The 6,000-nt window shown below is 35.4% G+C and overlaps 1 long non-coding RNA gene across 1 annotated transcript in view; it reads left to right on the top strand.

Moving 5' to 3' along the window:
• Positions 1-491: 491 nt before the first annotated feature.
• LOC141547139 (uncharacterized) overlaps positions 492-6,000 on the top strand; it is a 107,585-nt gene continuing 102,076 nt past the window's right edge. The window contains exon 1 of the long non-coding RNA XR_012483520.1: positions 492-931. This is a non-coding gene — a long non-coding RNA (uncharacterized LOC141547139). The remainder of the gene's footprint in view (positions 932-6,000) is intronic.

The raw sequence follows: 6,000 nt of genomic DNA, 5'->3' as shown, positions 1-6,000 counted from the left end.
TGTGTATGTGCAAGCACGCATCTGAGCATACACACACACTTGAGCCTGTGTGTTTGGGCTATTATCCATGTATTTGACAAATTAAAATCCGAATTTTATTCTCTGACTTTTCTTTCAAATCCTTTCCATAAAGGACAACCACTAACCAATACCTTTTTTGTTGGTAGAGAAAAGCAATAGAACAGGTTGAAAGAGTACAGTGGGCTTCCTTATCATTTATTAAAAGCCCTTTTATCTCACTAAAATTCATATTCTAGTGATATCAAGATAAATCTAACTTTGAAGTGGAAAAGTCACAAATTCCCAGAATCTAAAGCTTGGAGGAGGTCTCTCATCTCCATGGAATTAACCTACTATTGGAGGAAGGGGCCAAACAGTCACACCTGCTCTGTGAGGGGGTAGCAGTAGGGATAGTGGAGGATGATAATTTAACTGTCCACACCTGACCTTTAACATGTCCTTTCAACCTCCCCCCCCCCCCAGGTCCTAGATGGAAAATCCCATAAGTCTCTCCTGCAAATTGCTTCTCTGAGTCCTTGTCCAACCAGCTTCCTGCAGAGTGAGATCCACCCCAAGACGGATCTTAGGGCCTCAGTCTTTGTGTCCTAGAGACACCTGGGCAGCATGGGCAGAAGCTGAAAAAGGCTGACCTCAACCAGTCCTTGTACTCTTTTGACCTAGGGAGCAATAAGGACAAAGAAAGTGACTGGAGTTAGATAGAAAGCAGTGGGTAGCTGGAAGTTCCATGGATTGTGGGTTTTTTTGCAAAACATCAGTCGAGCTGTGTCTTAATACAAGTTTCAGCCTGAGTTGCTAACTGTTTAGAGAGAGTGTCATTACTGCTTCCAAAGGGACCTACATCAGTTCAAGGCCAAAAGTGTTCCCCAATTCCTCTGGAGAACTCAATGATAGACTAAAGAAGCAGCTAAAGGTAAGTAAGTCTACTTTTCTCTTTAAAGCTGCACAAAAATCTTCTCTTTTCTAGGAGAGAAGCCCATAATCTCATGCTGCTTATATTCTTCACCTGGAACTTTAGGCAGTTTCTATCTCAACAAATGATTTTCATGGTAGGACTTTTCCCCTTTAAGAAGAGAAAAAGTAGTTATTTAGGAAGCTGAAGGTCACACATGTCAGCAGATGGTTATTGTTGTTCCGCTGTTTTTTCTAGGCAGAGATACTGGAGTGGCTTGTCAATTCCTTGTCTAATTTGTTTTATAAATGAGGAAAAATAGGGTCCCACAGATATTAAATGTCTGAAGTCAGATTTGAACTTGGGAAGATGAGTCTTCCTGACTCCAGGTCCTGCCTTCTATCCACTGAACTTCTGAAATAAGCTGCATAAAAGAGTGTATAGCCCTTCTTGGTGATGAAAATGACAACGTTTCCTTCATTTACTAAGTCTTTCTTTTCTTTCCTTTCTTCCTCCTTCCCTATACTCTAAACGTGCCTGTTTAAATTGTGGAGAAACTGGCCAAGAGAAAGTCCCTTATTCAGCTTCTTACTCTATCCTGATGAGAAAATGACCTTCAGGGCTCCTACCATCTGGAGAAGTTTTAAACCCTTAATAGTAAACAGAAGGGGTCTGGCTAAATGTGTCAGTAATTGTTTCTATCCCAGATAACTTTCTTTATTGTGTATATATTTTGTATCCGACTAGTATTCATTGTTTCTCCTGAAAGAAATTTAAGCTTCTTGAGGAGGGTAGGGGCTATTCATGCTGGTCCTTGGGTTTCTATGTACTTAATTTTTTTTGGCTTATTGCTCGCTCCAGGGCCCTCACTTCTCTTAGAGACATCTCATTACAGCAAAGCTCTAGGACTCCAGCAATTCCTTTGAAACGTTCAAAGGATGGCATCAGGTGGGAGAGTCTTTCCATCAATATATAATGATTCAGCTTTCCTGGCTGCCTTCGAGTGACCTCAAAAATCTACCTTCTTCTGGAGATTTTCCTGGTTCCCTTTCCACTCCCCAGGTGCCTTCCTTCTGAGATTTCTTTCCATTTATTCTACTCATATCTTATATTTATAGAGAAGTGCATAGTGTCTGTTTTATTATATCATGAATTTCAGGAACACTGTCTTTGCCTTTCTTTATATCCCCAGTGCTGGAAGAAAAGTATGTGTTTATTAAATATTTGTGGAATCTGAGTTGAATTTCAGAAATCCTTTAGTTCAGAGGTGTCAAATATAACAATGGATATGATAACCACATTAAAATGTAAATGGAAAATATTTTTTAAAAGTAAGTAAAATATAATAGATGTAAAGAAAATATGCAGAGATAATATTAAAATGTTTTTTCTAATTCAGTGTATGGGTCACAAAGAAGTTTGTATGTGATTTAGTGGTTTCTTTTTTTTGGAGTATTTCTTTTTTATTTTAATAACTTTTTAATTTTTCCAAATATATGTAAATATAGTTTTCATCATTCACTTTTGCAAAACCTTGTGTTCCAAATTTTTCTCCTTCTCTTCCCTCCTTCCCCCTCCCTAAGACAGCAAGCAATCTGATATTGGTTAAACATGTGTGATTCTTTCTAAACGTATTTCCATATTTGTCATGCTGTACCAAAAAAAAAAAAAAATCAGAAAAAGGGAAAAAAAACATAAGGGGAAAACAAGCAAAAGACAATAACACAGGTGAGAATACTATGCTTTGATCCACATTCATTCTCCATAGTTCTCTTTGTGGATGCAGATGATATTTTCCATCACAAATTTATTGCCTTGAACCACTTCATTGTTGAAGTTGGTCACAGTTGATCATCTCATAATCTTGTTTCTGTATACAGTGTTCTCCTGGGCTGCTCACTTCCCTCAGCATTAATTGCTATACATTTTTCTAAGCTTTTCTGAAATCACCCTGCTGATCATTTCTTATAGAATAATAATATTCTATTATATTCATGTACTGTAACTTATTCAGCCATTCTCTAACTGATGAGCATCTATTCAATTTCTAGTTCCTTGAGTGGCCCCCATTTCTATTTGAATTTAATGCCTTATTTAGTTCCATTTATTTTTAAGCAGAAATGCTCTGTGCAATGTCCTTCATAATTCTAGTCTTCTACTAGAAGACCCACAGTGATGGGAAATCCATTACTAGATCATGTACTGGATAGAATACTGGACCTGAAGTTGGGAAGATCTGAGTTCAAGATCAGCCTCAGACATTTATTGTGTGACTTTGGGAATATCACTTAACCACTGTCTGCCTCAGTTTCCTTATCTATAAAATTAGGAAAATAATAGCATTCATTTCTTGGATTTGTTGTGAGGATCAAATGAGATTAAAATGTAAATATAACTGTAAATATCTGCTTAGCATAGTTTCTAGTACATAGTAGGTACTATATAAATATGAATTATTTTTTTTTTTATTATTGTTTCCTCCCATTTTATTTTTGGATAGCACTGTTAGGAAGCTTTTTCTTTTATAATGCAGAAAAGTGCCTGCCTCCAAATTTTGTCTCTAATCCCACTGTCTCCTGGATTCAAGCACACAATAGTGGCACAGTGGATAAAATGCTGGGCCTGAGGTAAAAAAGACTGTCATCTTCCTGGGTTCAAATCTGACCTCGGACACTTATTAGCTATGTGATCCTGGGCAAGTAACTTCATCCTGTTTGCCTCAATTTCCTCATCTGTAAAATGAGCTGGAGAAGGAAATGGAAAACCTCTCTTATATTGTTGCTAAGAAACCCCTAATGCATTGTTAAATATGGCTGAACAACAACAATCACATTTCTCCCGACCTTCTTCAACTTATATATCTACATTTCCCCCAAGAGATCCTGGTAAGGATCCAGTCATTTCACTGTTGTTTTTCTCAGAGCTTTCCATTGCCCCTCTTGAAATGTGGAAGGCAGTGTTTTAAGAACAGTATAAACAGTCCAGAGGACAAAGGGACTATTACTTGCTTTGTTCTGTACATAATGTCTTTGTTTGCCTCTGGCTTAAAAGATATTAATCATCAGGGACATGGATGGATAGAAAAGAAGGTCATGGCTATCATCTAGTGAAATTAATGTATAGCTAAAAGCCAACCTGTATGTTAAACATTGTTTAATGTCTGCAAAATATTGAGATAATTCCAATCTTCTCAGATCTTCTCTAGATGGTTTGTGGATAAATACTTATAGGAATTGTATGTAGAATGACTTGGGGGCTGCCCTGAAAGAAGTCTTGCCTATGTTAATAAAATCATCAGTTCATCCCTAGTTTAATATTCCATTAAATGATGGCTTAATAGGTGGTATAGGAGACAGAAAACTAAACTTGGTATCAGGAGGATTGGACTTCAAACACTTCTTAAACAATACTACTTTGTGATCATGAGAAAATCATGGACACTTTTTGAATCTGTTTCTTGACAATGAGATTGGAACATTTATATGTAGAATCTAATATGGGCCAGGCACTGTGATCAGTGCTTTACAATTATTATCTCATTTGATCTTTACAAGAACACTTAGAGGTAGATACTGTTATAACTCTCATTTACAGATGAGTAAACTGAGACAAACCCTGAACGATTTACCCAAGGTGTCGCAGCTTGTAAATGTCTGAGGATATATTTGAACTCGGGTTTTCTTGATTCCATGTCCAATGCTCTGTTCACTATGTCGCCTACTTATTTATAAAATGAGAAAGTTTAAATAGATTCTGAGGTCCCAGTTATCTTTTGATTTATGATTATCTGGACCATTATTCTAGCTTATACAAAACTTACTGGAGTCTACTTTATCCAGAATTTTATCCACATGATCTCTTTTCAATTTTAAAGAGTGTAAACCTATCTATAACTTCTCATCCTGTGGGACATGTTTGTGTTTCTCTGTAAATGTTGGAAAGAGCATAATGTTGGCTACATCTGAAAATGTTTTATTTTGTATCTCTAGTCCATTAATTCTCTGTCAAGAGTTGAAAGGCATTCTTCCATCATCTCAAATCATGATTGAAGAACCTTGATTCGAATAGTAGTCAGTTATTCAAGCATTGTTATCATTTATGTAATCATAGTCATTGGTACAAATTGTTCTCCTGGTTCTGTTGATTTCACTCTGCATTAGTTCACACGTTTTCCTAAGTTTCTCTGAATCCATCTCTTTTGTCTTTTTTTTTTTTTTTTTTCCCCAGCATGCGACTTCTAAGGTTCCTTCTAGCTCCAAGTAGATCTTGTGATTCTAGCTCCAAGTAGAGCTTGTGATTGTATAACTGTCCCTCTCATTATAGATATTAGCTGAGGTTACATAGGTATCTTAGTTCTGCCCTCTGCTTATATGCCTTCTTTTTGTAAAATGATTCATTTTCATATGATCATATAAATAAGTCCAAATCATTTTACAGATGTGCAAACTGAGGCCCAGAAATTAGTTTGCCCACAGCCATGTGATGGAATCAATTAAGAATACAGTTTTCAATTGGAGTTAAGGCTAATTAGTGTCCAGCTTTTGTTTTTGTATTTACATTCATTCTGTATTTTCCTTCAATTTTTCCTATTCAATCAATAAACATTTCTCTAGTGACTAATATATTCAAAATATTTTTGGGGGCGATAGGAATACAGTGATTAAAAATAGCAAGTCTTTATTTATAGTCTACTGAGGACATATGCTATGTATACAGATATTAGAACCTTAAATTTTTTGGCCTTGTAATCTCTACATCTTTTTAAAAATTGAGGACCTTCCCCCCAAAGAACTTTTATTTATGTGGATTATATTTATCAATACCTATAATATTAGAAATTAAAACTAATACATTTAAAATATTTATCAACATCGTTAAAATAAATTAATTACATGTTAATAAAACAACCTTAATAAAATATAAATTTTCTAATTTAAATTTTAAAATTAAAAACAAATGTTAGTATAAAATTTTAATAACTGTTTTCCAAAGCAAAAAGCAGTCATTGAGAAATGGCATTATTTTACAATTTTTGCAAATTCTTTTTTATGGTTGACTTAATAAAAGATGCTGGATTCTCATCTCTGTTT

The sequence above is a fragment of the Sminthopsis crassicaudata genome, chromosome 6, assembly GCF_048593235.1.
Source record: "Sminthopsis crassicaudata isolate SCR6 chromosome 6, ASM4859323v1, whole genome shotgun sequence".
In the NCBI taxonomy this organism is placed as follows: Eukaryota; Metazoa; Chordata; class Mammalia; order Dasyuromorphia; family Dasyuridae; genus Sminthopsis; species Sminthopsis crassicaudata.
Note: the sequence above shows the minus strand (reverse complement) of the source record. Positions and strands in the feature narration are given on the sequence as shown.